Consider the following 17,881-nt stretch of genomic DNA (forward strand, 5'->3'; position numbering starts at 1 on the left):
TGTTTTTAACTTTCTCCAAAACCTTCTACATTTGATTTATGTTTTCCCTCTCTATTTCAATCGATGCTTCAATACAAAACTCATTACCATTTTCTCCATAGATCTTTACGACCATCTTCTCCAGCTACTTTGTAGACCTCCTCTTCTTTTCAATGTACTCTTTCCACTTCACATTTGACTTCAAGTATTCTGATCCCCCCTTGAGAACTCCTCTTTCTCAGTGCCTAAGGAATCTCCTCTTTTCTCCTGGCCCATTAGTCGACTCCTGCTGCCTTCACCGGATGTCTTTTTTTTTTTTTTTAAAGATTTTATTTATTTATTTGACAGAGAGATATCACAAGCAGATGAAGAGGCAGGCAGAGAGAGAGAGAGAGAGAGAGGGAAGCAGGCTCCCTGCTGAGCAGAGATCCCAATGCGGGACTCGATCCCAGGACCCTGAGATCACGACCCGAGCTGAAGGCAGAGGCTCAACCCACTGAGCCACCCAGGCGCCCTTCACCGGATGTCTTTGTCCAGCCTGACCTTACTCCATGATCAGCCATCTCAACACTGCTCTCAGTAACCCTCCAGATTTCCTGTTCCCTGACCTTCTGTATACAGGGTTTTTTTTTTTTTTTATTTCTCAACCATGAATCCGTATCACCACATCATTCTCTCCTACTCTCAATACAAAACCTGACACATGCATGCCATCTGGACCCTCACTCCTGCTCAGGCTTGCTTCTAAGTACAAGCCTACAGTAGTTTTTTCTTAGTATGTCCTACTTTACCAAATCTGTTCTCCATTCTCTTCTTTAGAAGAGATGATGATCTTGGCTCCTCCACTGGTAACATGGTCTAGACCATCCAGTGTGGTAAGCTTATTGGCTTTCATCTCCTTGTCCAATTATCTCAGGGTTTTTGTCATTTTGTTTGCTCAGAATGTATCTATACCTCTTTCCGCATTCCCTTCCTAACTTGGAGGTTATCCTCTTTACTTCTGATCTTTCACCTTCCCTTTGGTTTCGTCAATGGTATCTTCTTTTCTGTAATTGATGACATATCCATTCAAAATAGTACCAGATTAATCATCACAATATAGTGTTTTGCCCCACCTTCAACCTGGCCCTTAAAAATATTTTCAGGTGGTATATCTCAAAATGAGTTTTACAGAACACTAGAACTTCAAGATGCACCTCAAAGAAAGTTCCTTGTTTGAAGAAATATAGGAAACAGTGCATGCAATACGTTTCTCTTGCAAACTTATAATGCACATGAGGATATTAATGGTGCTGAAGACCCCAGCACTTTCTAAACTTACTGGATAACAGACCATCCCTTAGCCCTTCTTAATGGAACACTTATCAACCTCAGAATATACTTAGGGAAAGACGCTTTAATGGATTTCCCTGGTCCCAAATACTTAAGCCTGGGTAGGTAAGTTTGCTGAATCTATATCAAATAAGCCCTCTCAGATTTCCTGTCTGTCATATTCCATTGGTCTGACCCAGTTAACTTACAGGGTATTGGAAAGACTGAGCATATTTGTATTTCTGGGCCCCTGACCATGGCATTTTGGCTATTTAGAGTGCCTTTATCACCTTTTCCTCATCAAGACCTTTCCCCTCCCTCAAGACCTATGCAGAATGATGTATTCCTTATGAAACTTTTCCTTGTGAAAACCATCGCGGCCCATATTGAGCTCTGCCACACACTTAGCACTAAAATAAATGGATAGAGTTTAACACCTGTTTTCTATGTCATTGGGGAGAATGTCTGTTCTGTATGGCATGGGTCTTATTCTACATGTTACAGAAACTACAGAATCTACAGTCCCCGGGGCACTCTATGGGGTTATAACCATATTAAAGGTTACCATAGATAGATACGGATGATATTGGGGCACAACAGGTTGGAATTTGATTTCTGTAGTGATTGGGATAGTTTACCAGATAAAGACCCAGGTGGAATGTATCATCATCTTGTTGGGGAAGAAATACCACCTACCATCACTGTCATCACCTCTTCAAAGGATAACACCCATGCTTGGAGGAGATGAAGACTAGATCTAGATAAGTAAGGGCAGCTCTGTCCTTAGGTGAAAAGAGGAATTTGCATTAATTGAGATCCAATGTGGAGAAGGGTAAAATCATCTAAGAACATCAAAGGACCCATGAAAGTTACCATAGGAAGGCCTCTCTACCAAAGATGAGATTACCTCTCATGATTAAACCATGGTAACCTGATGAAAAAGAAAATGTTGTTCTCCAACACAGGGTGGAGTCAGGTGCAGTCTTTTTCTATTCTTTTCTTTTCTTTTTTTTTTTTTTTTTTAAGACTTTATTTATTAGAGAGAGAGTGAGGGCACACATAAGAGACAGTGAGAGAGAGAGCTAGAGAGAGAGAGAGAGCAAGTGCAGGGGCAGAGGGAGAAAGACTCCTTGCTGAGCAGGGAGCTTGGTACAGGGCAAGATGCCAGGACTTCAGAATCATGACCTGAGCTGAAGGCAGAGGCTTAACCAACTGAGCCACCCAGGCGCCCAAGTCAGGAGCAGTCTTGTGCAAGGATCCACAATGTGCCTGGTGTAGAGTATGTAACGACCATGTGCAGAATGTCACAGGACTGAATGTGCTCCTCCTTCCACACATATTCGAGCTCTCCTGCTTTGGGTTAATGTGGAGACACAATGGTGGAGTCTGGGCAGTTGTCTACCAGCAGCACAATACACAATTCTCCCAAAAACAATGCAGCCTGTCTTTTCCATAAACTTCTTTCAGTGCCACAACACATAAGAGCACATAGCAACTGTCTGTCTCAGGCAAGGGTGCCATAACCAGATATTAAAGGGCTTTGAGTTTTTCAGATTAGATGTTATCTAAAGTTGCGTCTGTGAACTTCTACGAACTAGTGAGTTCATAGTGAGCCTAGGACTAAAAATTTTGTCTCTTTGTGCCTGGTCAGGGAGTGAGAGAAGGCAGTATGGCTTTCTTCCTTAAAACGACAGCAATGAATGATTTTCATGTTTTCACAAAAGAGAAAAATGCATTTAATTGAAGTCCGGTCTGTGGACTTCACGGGATAAAAAGTGTTATACAAACAAAGATTTAGTGAAAAGCTATTTATAAATGAGAATGTTTACTTACGTTTACTTTAGAAAAGGTAGAGACTGTATCATATAATGTGTGAAAATAGTAGGATAATGGTTAAAATTCTGTAATAGAAAATTCTGGAGCACCTGGGTGGCTCAGTTGGTTAAGCAACTGCCTTTGGCCCAGATCATGACCCCAGAGTCCCAGGACTGAGGCCCATATCGGGCTCCCAACTCCACGGGGAATCTGCTTCTCCCTCTGATGTTCTCCTCTCTCATACTCTCTCCCACTGTCTCTCTCTCAAATAAATAAATAAAAATCTTTTTTTTTTTTTTAAGAAAATTCTGTGTTGGTCCTTAGTTAAGATTCCTAAGGATGTGTTAGAGTATTTATTAGTAGTAGTAATCAATAAAGAGATATTTTTAAAGCTGAAATTTTTATTGTGGGAGTTTACTGGGTCAGTGAAGCTAAATGCTTTCGATATTTTCTGCCATGCTCCTGTTTCAAGTTGTGTTTCTGGACAATTTACACATCTGAGAGTGAAAATGAGTGGTGGCCTGCCTTTTGGATGTGTGATAGGCCACTGGGTCAAGGCTGCTGTTTTCTGAGAGCCGTGGACAGTTTCTACAGTAAAATATCTTAGTTTCTTCTTTTTGTAGTAAAAATAGGTGTTTACTTGTGTTCTGGGTGAAGTCTGAGATCTCTGCCTGTCTCTCCAGGATGTCACCTGTGGCAGAGATGGGGGACACTCCTGGCAATGCTCTACATTGATTTTGACATATTAAAGGTTATGCAGTATTTTCATACTTTCATGGACACTCTCTAAAAATGAGTTCCCCCCATCATGAGTCACATAGATGAGAGAAGACTGAGGTGGGGAAGAAAGATTTAAGTGGCCCAGATAGTGAGCTATAAAGCTTAGTATAAAACCAAGGTTTTCAGAAGAAAATTCCTCCACCACCCCTCCCCCACCTTTTTTTTCCCCTGTGAAAATGTCCTGGCTGCCAAAGAACTCTGTGGCAAATCTCAGGAGCACAGAACTAGGTGGAGAATCAGAAGATCTGCCTCGTTTTCTGGATCTGATAAGAACAAGCAGCCATGTGACCATGGCCAAGTCAACTCTTCTGAATCTTACAAAATCATGAGCAAGGAAGCAATGCATGGCAGTTACCTTCCAGCTGTGAAACCTCTCGCCTGTCGAATGCACTGGTTAAAAATGTGTGCTTTGCCTATCTCACAACGTTGTGAGGCTAAAGTAAGCTGAGCACGTGGAAGTACTCTGCATTCGCTGGAGTACTGAATCATTGTAGTCTCAAACAATGAGTACTGGAAGAATCGGGAATGGGTCCCGATTCTGAGCTGACAGCCCAGTCCATTTCCATTCAGGTTTCGGGAGAAGCTGTAATCCATCAGTCAAATCCCACTCTGTCCCCTCCTCTTCCAGCCTGCTGCAGAGTATCACTCAAGCAAAGTTACTTGAGTGGGTGAGCCAAACCTCCAAGTTCTAGCTTTTCTGAGCAGAAGCTCCAGAGGTTTCCAACCCTCAGTGCAGATGGCAATCCTGGTTCCTCCAGGTGCATCTGAAACACTGGGGAGCCCCTGGGGACAGGCTGTCCAGGGAGCTGGGGAGGAAGGTCAGACAGCACTGCTCCCAAGGCCCAAGGTTTTCTCTTGCAGACCTCCCTACCCCCATGATTTTACCCGCAGCCCCAGGAGACAGAAAAGACCCAGAATGAGCAGGAGCCTCCTCTCCTGATAACCTAAGTGCCGCTCGGATTGAAAGGCAGAGGGTATCAGCAGAATGGTGTACCGAGTCGGCATTGATTTCTCCAGCCTTTGTCTGCGTCTGGTTTCTGTCTCGTTTGGAGGTGGTTACTGTTACTACAAGCAGCATGAATCATGTCTCTGTTAAAAAACAGAGCTTCAATTGTCTTACATAACCCCTGGTAACTGAACGTCTAATAATAGCAAGCCATTTACAGGTAGGGAGTCTGTCTTCCTCCCAGACACACACACACACACTCTCTCTCTCTCTCCCTCTCTCTCTCCTCCCAGTGCCTCACAGTAAAGTGAGACAGACAGGGAGGAGGCAGAGGGATAAAGGGACAGCACAATTGATTTTTTTTTTAAATTTTAAAATATATCGAGTAATCATGCATCACAGGGCTTGATGGCTGGTATGTTTAACTGAGCTAGTTTAATAAACTGAAGGCAACAACCATTCTCCTTCGAAGAATTTAAATAGCCAGAAACCCTACACACACCAGATAGAACCTTCTTTACCACTCTACGGGCCCTATAAAAACCCTAAGCCCCAAAGATGAAGGCAGGGTCTGAAGGGTAGGAGGCAGGTCAGACTTTTCACTGAACTGGCTACTAGCTAGCACCAGCTAGGTTTAATTTTCAAAGTACTTTTTCTCCTATCCTTTTTGTCTGACCAGAGAGAGATGGTCCAAAGGTTTTAGGCTACAGTCATTCCATAAAATTCCAGAGAGTGAAAAGCAACTGAAAACATGGCTGCCGTGTCCCAGTATGTAGGTGACACTGTGTCAGGCACTGTAACCTGAGTCCCTTGCTTTGGGAGAGAGAACCCTGCATCAGAAGACTTCAATTTTTCACATGAGCGTAATCTCTGCCTTGTAAGACACGATGAGGTCTTTTTATACACGATCTGCACTCAGCCACCCGTTAAGGTGATTACCAAAAAGCAAATAATAGGGCAGCCTAAAAAAGATGACTTGAAAATTATAAAGGTGAGTTTTCCTTTAAACCACCCATGTGAGGAAAAAAAAAAGTGAGGCTCCAGACAGCAAGTGAAAAAATGCATGAGGGAAAAATCATATAAATTTGCCACACGCATGTCTTCAGTTCCTCATTTGCCTCATCATGGCCAACCTAAGAATAATCACCACAGGCATTAATTTTTAGAACGTGCATTCCCAGGAGCCCAGTCACTCTAGATATTGTCTAAACTGGACCAGGGAGAAGTTTATGGGAAATTACAGACGGTGGCTACAACCCGCCACTCATTTGGGTCCGGAGTACAGAAGGATAACTTTCTCCTCTGTTTTGACTGTTCGATCACATGAAATGGTGAACAAGGTTCATTCAAACCAAAGAACATCCTTGGAGACACCAGCTTTGGAAACCAGGGCCTGGGCTCTTCTGGGACTTGTGAGTTGGCTAGCGATATAAAAAAGACATTTGGAAAGAGTTATATGTCAAAGTGGTATGTGTTCTCTCCAAACAGGATTTACTCTGCCTATTTTCCTTTCAGAATACTTTCTAAGTCCATTTACATAGAAGAAAGAAGAGAAAGAAGAGAAAAGAAAAGAGAGAGGAAGAAGGAAAATTCTTAATGTTCCCTTATCCCCACTTGCAAACCTGGCTGGGACGCATAATGAGCCTCTACTGCTGTTTCTTTTGATGGTCTTCGCTCTGTGCCATATGGATGTGGCTTCTGGAGGAAATGAGTTCTAGGTTTTTCTCACAAATATACAAATGCAGAACAGGAGGGATTGTCACCACTGAATCACCCCACATAACAACAGGACCACAGTGGTGGGATGTGGCTGACGGGGCTAGAGTCTTCCGCTTCTTTTCATTCACAATTTACTGAAGTCAATTGATCTTAGAGCTGGTGCAACGGTTGACTAAATGTTTTAATAAAAACAGCCAGGAGACACCACTGTTTTCCTTGTAAAAGCCTTTTCCCTCTCACTGCTGTGAATATATTGCTGAATGATTCCCGCTGCTGGAAGAGCTGGGGGTTTTGCCTTGTCTCCTCCTCCCAGCCTCATGAACTTGCCTCTCCTATGTGCTTGTGAGGTGATTACACGTACATGAAATTTCAGGGCACAACTTCAGCCAGTGCCTTGTCGTGTCTGGCACCTGAGCAAGGAATTGGTGGGCCAGACACATTGAACACACACAAGTGGATTATTATATTATTTGCACTGTAATAGTAAGAGTATTTCTGGATTGTTGCTGACAACTAGATCCTAATAACCACATGTGGTACAATAAACCACATGACATTGTATCAAAAGCTTAGAATTCCTATCTTCAGATGATCTAGAGTGTTTTTTTTTTTAAGAGAAATGGTGGATGCTTCCCCCCTTCATTAAGGATTTATCGAATGCCTATTGTCAGCGATGTACTATGGTCCATGCCAGGCTCTCACCATGTTCTCTCTCCTCTAACACTGAATGAAATATCAGTAAAACCAAGTACAGATTTTTTTTTTTTAACCTGATGGACAGTCAGTGCATAGTGACTGGTCATGCTGCTGATGGTAGGCGCCGATGATACAGATGGTAGTGGGGATGACATCCTTATAAAGGCACAGCAGTTTAAGATCATCTCAGGGACAATTCAGAGGGGGTAAATGAGCAGGTCTGGTCTGCTTTATGTATTCCAACAAGTGTCCAGAAGTCCAGAACCTTTTTAAAATAATACGATCACGCCATGTTTACAGGAATGCTAAAATTCTTATGAAAAAAGAGGCACAGATGTTTATCGAGTGAGCACCTCCCTATTTGTAGAATACTCAGACAACTTCTGAGAACCCATCTTAATTTTTAGAATCATTTATAAGAATCCAACAGTTTATTATTATAAAGTCAACTTCAGTCCAAAGCAATTAGTCGAGATGCTCATTAACAATCAAGAGACACAAAGCAACATTGGTGGGATAAGGCAAAGTTAGAGTTCTCTAAACCCGTTGCAGAGAAACTGGAGAAATGGCAGAGTGGCTCGGCTGAAAGGCCTCTGACTATAAATCAGAGGGTCTGGGTCCCCAGCCATGTTTGTCAACAGCTGCATGATCTTAGAAGTCATAAACATTTCTTGTACTCCACCTCACCTTCCTCATCCATAAAATGGGAATGTTGGATCAGATGGTTTTTAAGTTTCTTTCCAGTTTAACATTTGCTGATTTTAAAGTAAGACAACATGGCAGAGTCATTCCCCCTTCCTCTCACTGTGGTAAGCATGTTGCTTTCTCCTGATCTGTGCTTGTGGCGTTTGGTTTGGGTTTAGGTTCTGGGTTCTGGATGTCACATAGTAAATAATCATGTCATTTCCCCCACCCCTTGTATATGTGGGAAAATAATAGGGGAATAATTCTCCCTGTCTTTCTTGTCAATGTCTCTTCTCAAATTTATAGGTTGAATAAAAACATGAGCATCCTGGCTGTGAGGAACGTTCTTCCTCATCCTCATAACAGGCCCTCACTCATGCTCATGTGAGTATATTTGATTGGGTTATTTCTGCATTTACGTCCTGGCTATTTTTTTTCCCTCTTTCAACTTGTTTAAATCCATGGTAAGCATAAAGCTGCAAAACCAAAAACAAACAAATAAAACAAAACAGCTCTGTTTGAATAATTTACTTCAGCTAAAGCAATGTAAGAAAACACTGTAACACTCGGGGAAAAAGAAAAGCTTTTTAAAAGACTCCTGTATCTTAGAAAAGACCAAATAAAATGTTACATCAATGATAGTTTCACCTGTTGTTACTGTTTCATCATTTTCAAAGCGAATGCTACATATTGGGTTTATAGTCTGTGTACAGTCCTGGCTATTTCTCCCAATATTTCTTAGGCCTCTGCATCCTGGAAGCCAAGGAGGACTGGAGCTTGCTGAGCTTGCTTTACGTAGACAAAGGAGCCACACAGAAAACCCAGTACCTGGAGCTTAGATCATATCCTGACTAGGCACTGCAGTTACTCAAGGCTCGCTCTTTTTCATCACGCTCCTGTTCCTTTCATTCTTGTCACCTAGAATGCCCTCCGCTTGCCTCCCTTTCCTGCCCAAGATTCCTCCTATCTTTCAAGACCCACCTAGCTTACACTCCATTTCCAAGAAGCAACTTTGGTTGACCCAACTTGGGACCCAGGGATAATTTTCATGGCTGGCAAGTGCTAACTACCCCACGTGACAACTGTGCTATCTAGGAAGTGCTCAGAGAATACCAGAGAAAAAGATGGTTAAGGGTTGAAGGGTCCTCATAAAAGGAAAAAAAGGCTTTAGGAACTAGCCCAATATAGGAGCCGTGGTCCATAAGAGAAAAGCTGTAGGATTGTAAAGGAAAGTTGCAGCCTTGTACAGAAGGGATTGTTTTCAAACGGCCTGACACTTCTTTTCACTTTTCTTTTCTTTTTTTAAATAAAGGAAAAGTAACACTCTTTCTTAGAAGAAGGAGTTAAGGCATTGTATATAGGGACATACAGTATCACGAAGTTTGACTGTACAAATTATGAAGCTCAGATGTCAAGAGTTTAATAGGGAGAATATGAGCCACAGTGAATATAGGCAGACAGACGTGTGTGTATAGAATCTGCATTTCACCTAACCCCAAGCTCCCTCAGTCCGATGGTCACAGCATGAATTATGATAAACGCTGACAGTGCCTAGCTGGGCTTCAGTGAAGGGCCATGATATATTCTGATAGTAAAAGATAGAAGGAAGCACAGAAATGCTGGATGCTGTTATATATGTATATGATTTTATTTATGTGTGTATTTTTGTATCTATATATACAAACATATATATTTGTATGATGTTTGGCAACCTCACTCATGGTATTCCTGTGAAGTAGGCATGTGGTAAACATAATTAGCCCATTAAACAGATGGTAGGGCTCTGGCATATCTCACCATATTCTAAAATGGTGGAGCTGTGAGCAGGAACTGAAGAGAGAGTGCAGTTTGATGCACGGTTCACTGCAAATCTCTGTGAATTGCTACTTTCCTAAAGACAATCTGGGTAGGCTGTGTTTGGCTGAGAACTGGGGATGGTTTGGGAAGCTTTAAAAATATACAAGGGGACAACTTTTCACATTCATTCAGATATAGTATCTTCATTTTTACTTACTAGGGACATTTTCTGAAAAACAGCTTTTTATCTTAACTCATCTGTGTTCCAAGCAAACTCCCAAATTGCTGAGCAGATTAAAAAAAAAAAAAAAACCACCGATATGCCAAGTAGAAACACTGGGTAAGTGTGTGTGTGTGTGCGTGCGTGTGTGTGTGCGCGTGCGCATGTGTGTGTTTTAATTGTCTTTACAAAGTGCACTATTGGAAAGGATAAAGTTGAAAAGAGGTTGGGTCCTATAAACATAAACACACAGCCATCATTGTAGCTCAGTGACTAGATACGTGCCAAAGCACGTGTGATCAACTTTCGCTCAGCTGACGTAGTGGCCGTGGCATTGCCACTGCACGGTACAGCTGGCTTTAGAGAGCCTGTAATTAAATATTCCAGCCCCAATTCTTTGTCCATTGAAATAGGCGCTAGCAGGAGTGAAAGGGTTACTGGAAGTTAAGACTTGAATTTACAAATGCATTTGAACTGGCTTCAAGAAGACATGAAACATCAATACATCTGGAGAATAGAACTTGCACTTGACTGTTCTTTACCATCTGGTCTCAAGAACATTTTCTGCTTGGAAGTTGCATAAGCAAGGAAAAAACACACAAACAACTTCCTGTACCATGTTTTTGGTCACTTATAATGACGCATTACAAAGTAAACCAGCTAAATATGAGCAACTGGGCCTAACTCCAGATGACACTGTACATTGTATAACTGAGATCGATGGGTGACAGCGAACATCTTTATTTTAAAAGATCTGGGCAAATATTCATGAATAAACAGCCTTCCTTCTAAGGTGTTTTTCTTGAATAGTTCTGGCTAGATTCTAGGCTTTTAATGTCACCGCAAAACTCTCTTTTTCCAAATTAAACAACAACAACAACAACAACAATAACAACAAACGATACTGGGAAATGAAATGTCCCATATATATAGTTTTAATGGTATAAACTTGCCTCTTTAAGCAATAAGCCATATTTTATATTTTTTTTCTATGGAAAACTTTTATATACCCCTGCTTTTGTAAACAGAGATCCCGATATCATTTACATTTTTTTCATATGATACAGGGTCATCCTTGTGAATACTCTTTGCTTCTGTTTTTCAGTAATATACTTCTATTTTTCTTGAGAATCAGACTCATCCCTTATGGCTCAGTCTAAGCTGCAGCCCGCTATCCGCTGCTGTGGCTTGCTAGTGTCACTGTCCCTGCTTTTTAAAGAGTCCTCTCCTTCCAAAGCTCTATGCTAGATACATTTTCTAGTTTACTTTGGGTTGGAATGTCAGGTCAATGAGTGCTGTAGAGAAAATATTGCTTGAAAGCAGGGTTTGGTCAGAGACTTTGGTACACTCATTTGGGTGTTTGAAAGTCTTTATTTACTACTTTGTTAGGGGTTGTAATTCAAGAGTCTGAACTGCTAGAAATCAAACTTTGAGGTGTTGTTGTGTAACAAGAGTGTGGCATTTATGCTCTTATACAGCAAGTGTTCTTAATTTCAAAGAAGTTGCCCGGTTGGGGCACCTGGGTGGCTCAGTCAACTGGGCGACCTACTCTTGGTTCTGGCTCAGGTCATGATCTCAGGAGTGTGGGACAGGGCCCTGTTTGGGGCTCCGTACTCAATGGGAAGTCTGCTGGAGATTCTCTCTCCCTCTCCTCTGTCCCTCCTTGACCCCCATGTGTTCTCTTTCTCTAAAATAAATAAACAAATATTTAAAAAAATAACAACAAAGAAGATGCTTAGCAATTCATTCTTTAAAAAAAAATTTTTTTTTAGAGAGACAGAGAGAGTGTGGGGGAGGGGCAAAGGGAGAGGAAGAGGGAGGATCTGAAGCAGGCTCCATGACCAGTGCAAAGCCCCATGTGGGGCTCAATCTCATCACCCTGAGATCACGACGGGGCTCAATCTCCTGCCCCTAAATTCATGATCTGAGTCCAAATCAAGACTCAGCCACTTAACCGACTGAGCCACCCAGTTGCCCCTCAGTAATCCACTCTTGTTTTCTTGTAGGTTTCTGATCCATTCCACTTCCCTCCCTTGATTTCTGCAGGCAATGTGACTAACATGATAACTTTGAGAAGTAAAGAAAGAGTACACTTTTCAGGGTAAGGTAAGAGTCTTGGAAATTCATCATAGGGATGGAAGCAAAAATATATAGTCCAATTAGAACATTTTTCTGGACTTCTAGTTTTTCCCTAGGTTCCGAACAGGACTCTGGCCTTACTGAACCCAGTGAAAAGATTTTTAAAAATTGTGATGTTTTTCATATTAATTTAAGTTTTCAGAAAAGTAACATCTGATCATCTTTTCTCCCTTTCCCCCAAGGGTAAGTCAGCATAATTCACAATCTGTGATAGTTAAGATAGAGATTGTGTTGAAAATTACCTTTTCCCTATCTCTGAGAATAGAGATTTTTAAGCAATAGAGATTTTTGGTTTTCAAAGAAAACAGTGTTAAGATTGTTGAGGACGGAGAGTATCTGGGTGGCTCAGCCACTTAAGCATCTGCCTTCAGCTCAGGTCATCTCAGGGTCCTGGAATGGAGTCCAGCATCGGGAGCCTGATACTCCCTCTCCCTTTGCCTGCGGCTCGCCCTGCTTGTGTGCTCGCTCTCTCTCTCTCAAATAAATAAAATCTTAAAAAAAGAAAAAGATTGTTGGGGAAGGAAAAGGGAGAACTATGTTTGACCTAGGAGGGGGGAAATTTTTAAAAACACACATATCTGACGAACTACTGATAATTCTTTATTATGAAGTCAGTTCTCAAGAAACTCTTAACACTTTGAAATCTCAGTTCAGACCACATAAAAATACTCCATGAGGATTCATGGTCAGCGAATTCAGATCAGTTGTCTATTTCTTAGTGGGTCTGAACTGGTGAAGTTGTACAAAATAAACATCTTTAGCTTTCTAGAGTTACATATTATACTTGATTTGTTAACTTCTGTAATGTTTATACAATTAAAAATACTATGTCAGAGCTAGGTCTATTTGTTACAGATTATTTTTGGATAAAGAGAGCTCGCAAGAATGTGTCGGTTTTATAGAATCAAGGTTACTGCAGACTAAAGCAGAAATTCAGGCATAAACTGGTCTTCCACCAGTTTTCCACAACACCATCTAAGGACATGGTTAATGAGTTCTGAAATTCATTCACAACACTGTTAATCTTTTAGGAATCTCATAACCTTGCTTGACCTTTCCATAATCACAAGAGAAAAACCTTGACAAAATTAGAACCAGTTGTCATGTCCTGCCTTCCTTTCTTCCTATCTTCTAGTTACTCAATTCTGTTCTTTCTCTTTCTTTCTTTCTTTCTTTCTTTCTTTCTTTCTTTCTTTCTTTCTTTCTTTCAACAATCAAAAGACTCCACATTTTCAAATTCCATAGAAGACTAATGATTGAATAATTTTCTCACATCTCTGTTTGCTCTTTCGCAGTCTGGTTGCATTGATTTGTATCTCGTAAGTAGACATTTCCTTTGTTGGTTACAAATCAATGCTATAGAACAAACCTGCCAGCACATTCCCACCCCTGCTCTCCCCCGCCCTGCAGTTTGAAAAACAAAGCAGTTTTCTTTTTAAAAATTAATTTCATTGGTTAGTAATATACTAAAAGAAGAGAAAGCCCCAGAGTTTAAAAAAAACCAAAAACCAGAAAATAGAAAAACAATCCATGGGAAAAAGAGCTCCTCCCAAGCTGGTCTGTGCTTCTTTCTCACCGCCTAAAGGAGAGAACTGCCTAGTGGGAGAGCAGCGCTCTGCTGCCACGGCTCCCGGTGTGCTCTGTTAACCCAATTAAGGTCCTTGCCTTCATACATCACAGGGCTGCCCAAAGCAACACACTGTGATGTCACAGTCAGATATGATTTCATGGCAGGGAAAAACCAAAAAGGCAGAAAAGGTTGAATGTATTCTGCTTTTATTCAAATCTTCTAAGAGAGGGCAAAAGGGAAGATAATTTTTTTTTCCACGAGAAAAAGAGCACAAGCTCTCTCATGAGAATGTAAAAACTCCATTCTGATGATACCCTGGTGCTTTTACCCCAAGTGGATAAGTATGAATAAAGAAACACAAAGAAGTACTATCATCAATCTGAATGCTCTTGCCTACACTTAGCTACAGGTGGAAAGCAGGCAGGCACGATTTGATTTACCTAGATTAAATGAGCAATTTTCTGTCCTCTTTTTTTTTTTTCCTTTTAAAAATAGCCAATCGATTTTGGCCTCGCTATTGCTGACTGTACCAGGTCCATTTTAATACACCACTGATTAAATGGTATGTTCATGGCTGAAGGCACTGCAGCAGTACAAGCAGAAGCTGCTGAAGGAATGGAGACAGGAAACCAAAGCCCACACTCCAGAGAACCCACAGGCTTCCACTATGTTCGGTACTCTGTGAAGGCCACAAGTACCAGCCCTTAGTCAGTGGACTGCAGATAGCACACTGTAGACTTGAACCAGCTGAAATGTGATTCTGGGTGTTGGAAACCTGGAATTCATTTAAGCTTTTTAATTCTGACCTTAAGAATTAAAGGGGGGAAAAAATCAAAGCTCTTTGATTTTTTTAAAAGTACGGATGGGGGAGGAAAATATTGTGTTCTAAGTTGCAATGACATTGGCAGTGAAGGTGGAAATTGGCTTCGCAGGAAGCAGCCTACTAAACTGCACTATGAAAGAGTTACGTTTTCTTAAGTTACAGAGGTAGAGTCATCTACCCAAAGGGGATGGAGCTAGATACCCCGGTTGGTGAAACTGCATGAAAAAAAAAAAAAAGAAAGAAAGAAAGAGTATAGGACTTTTATGTAGGGTGACTATATGTTGAGGTTCACAGGGCAGCCCACAGAAAAGTGAGAAGATCTCCACTGGTTCTGGGCAATAACCATCTGGATTATTATGAGAAAGTACAACCTTAACCAAAGTGTGTGGCTGGAAAAATATGCCAGGGAGGGACTCCTCCAGGTCACTCTTAAAAAGACTTAATAGCCACAGATGTATCTTTGGAAAATGCAAAGTCTGACAGGTGAGGTTGTAGTTTCACAATGGATCTGAGGACACAGGAACTGGATGTGGGAATTGGTGAAATCCAGTTTTAAAAAGTGAACTTTTTTTTCCTTGCGCCTATTGCTTCTTCCCTGCCCCCTGCCCCCTTTTTTTCTCCCATTATAGTTTACTTGATTTGAATCCTGGCCTTAATGGAGACTGAAAGTGTATCCAGAGGTACTACTAAGATAAGAAATTTCAGGAAGAAAGATTTAATGAGGGGCTTAGGAGTTTTGGGAGGAGGAATAGAAAATTATTTAGAGAGAAATGAGAGAAAAACTAAGTTAAATATCAGAATCAGCACGATGGCTGTCGACTGGCTTGTGAGAGACACAGATGGTCTGCATTCTTCAGAACAAAAACAAACAGGAAGTAACAGGGCCAGAGCCCCCTCTCCCCTCCATTCCTCCCTCTCGGGTAAAACTGGAAAAAAAAAAAAAAAAAACCAAAACCAAAAACCAAAAAACAAACCTGAAATGCATTCAGATCAAAAAGTTTTCCTTTAAATGCTGGAAGGTGACCAAAGTAAAAGAAGTAAGAGAGAGCTAGTTCTAGCAGGTAAAATGTCAAAGGGCCATCAGCTTTAGGGGGTGGAAGAGGAATTGGGGATTAAACCTGCACGTTTTGGAGAAAAGTCAGACTCTGCAGCTCACTAATATAGCAGATAGATGGCAAATTTGAATTCTGGAGAAGAGGAAAGGTTTCATTTCGGGCAGTCCGTTTTCTGAAGGAGGGTTGGGAGGTGCTGGAGCAAATGACTACTCCTGGGGTGCACAGGGGCTAAGTGACTTCAAGGAGAGGAGCAGAGGTAATAAACTGGGGAGCTGTCTCAGACACACTGACTCAGTTAGGTTTTCAGTTTGGAATGTAACGAGCTCTCAGGACATGGCTGTGACTCCTTGAAAAAACTCTCGCTGGAACCAATGGCTATTTGCAGGGTTAAAAACTTCAAGCTCTTCCTTTCCTGAATCGGAATGCCCAAGCAGTGCCTAAAGCAGCAAACTTGTACACACAAAACAAAACAAAAATCCACCAAATGGGGAGTTTGGGGCCAGAGAGGAGGTTCGTGAAATGCACCGGTCACCTCCTCGCCCACAGCCCACAGCCCTGAGCAGCACCGAGCTCTGGCAGGGTAACTGCCGGTGAACCCAGAGATTTACAAGCCTTCTTACAGAAACCACCCCAGGTCCCCTATGACTCCAGGCAGCAGTGAGGACAGTTTTCATGTTCCAAAACTAATTGGACAGTAAGGAGTGTCTGTACGAGTAAAAGGGGGTGGGAGTGGAGGATGGAAATAAAAGGGAAAAAAGTGTCCTTGTTGAAAGTTTTAAATTACAGGCTCAGTAAAAAACTGGCATTCCACCACATCCGGTCTAGTTACCAAATGGAAAAATAGGGTCATTAACATGTTTATTTGAATTACATTAGTCCTTCTCTTTCATATTTAATTTATTCTGTTAGGAAAAAAAACACACACACACACACACACACACAAACACAACACTCTGCATGCTGGTGAAAGCCCGGAGTGTAATGGATCTTGGGGAGCTGAGATGCAATGATCTTTACCCATTATCTACCCCGCTAAGGCTTTTCAGAACTTGCTAGTGTTGTTCACAGATTCTGCTCCTTGGGAAGAAGGGAAGGGTACAGAAAGATGTAAGGTACAGAGGCCTCTCAGTTATTAAAATAATATTGGAATGCGTTCAAATTAAGGAGTGGGAGTGGGATCTGACTATGGAAAGGAGGTTCAGGAAAAGAAGAAAATAACCTCCTCTCTGGATTGAATATCCATGCACAGTGATCTCGGGCTTACTGGATGTTCTTCACAGGGTATGGATGTTGCAGAACTCAGGGAAATCTCTGTGTTACTGGTATTCTGGGTATTATAAGGTCTCATCTCTGGGATGAGCCCTGCCATTGTCCAAAACAGTTCAGATCGACTTTAGTAGAAAGCAAGGATAATGTGATACATTCAAGGAAAAATGGAAGAAAGTCTATTGTTGGTGTCCAGAGATGACCTGGTTATCATGTGGTGGTGACACGAAGAGGACATAAAACTTAGTATCGTTAGCCCATCCTTGTTCTACGATTTACTAGCTACACTTGTACACAGAATTTAACTTAATCAGTTTTCCTCATCCATAAAATAGGCACATGAACAGAGTTGGGAAGTGAGATGATCTATGTAAAAGTGTCCTCTAAAACACTGTACACCTATAAGATATTCCTATTTCCTGAAGACTGTGGTGCCTGGTACAGGCAGAACACTTGGCCAAATATGCTTAGAAACAGGATTGGAAACAAGGCAGAAAAGGCTCTGACAAAGCTGAGGGGGATGCGGATCTCCTATCTCAGTGCTGACTGGTTGTGTGACTTGCTACCAGCAGGGATTTCTCACCGGGGATGTTGACCTCGGGTTCACAGACTGCCTCCACAGTAGGTTGCCACCCACTCACAGTGAGTCATAGAAAGTTCAAATCTTTCTTCGTGCTAGCGATGCTAATGCTAATGTAGAGGTAAGTAGTTTTAGGGTTTTAGTGACAGATTTCTGCTGGCATTGTGGATATGGTAGCCCCAGCCTCTCACTGCAACTCAGGCCAGTTGGCTCAACCTAGACTCGGTTCTGGGCCCCTGAAAGTGCCGAGTCCAACTTCAGTTCCAATGGGACAAACTGGCTAGGCCAGCACTGCCTTGTACCTCTACTTTAGGATCTCCAAAACAAGTGGCAATTTCAGTCTACACCTGTTCCTTAAGGCGAGTTTCTCTCTTTGCTACAGACAGCATCACATTTTCTGTTACCATTCTTCCTTTTGGTCATGTTGATCGAACATTTTGCCAACTCCTTGAAAGCTGAACCGTGGCCCAGATATAGTTGCCTTCACATCAAGATAATTCT

The 17,881-nt window shown here is 41.7% G+C and overlaps 1 protein-coding gene across 13 annotated transcripts in view; it reads right to left on the reverse strand.

The window, feature by feature from the left end:
• The window catches only part of ZBTB20 (zinc finger and BTB domain containing 20), a 305,100-nt gene that overhangs the window by 79,943 nt on the left and 207,276 nt on the right, over positions 1 to 17,881 (reverse strand). The window lies entirely within an intron of this gene.

Source organism: Mustela nivalis (assembly GCF_964662115.1).
Source record: "Mustela nivalis genome assembly, chromosome: 1".
NCBI classification, from domain to species: domain Eukaryota; kingdom Metazoa; phylum Chordata; class Mammalia; order Carnivora; family Mustelidae; genus Mustela; species Mustela nivalis.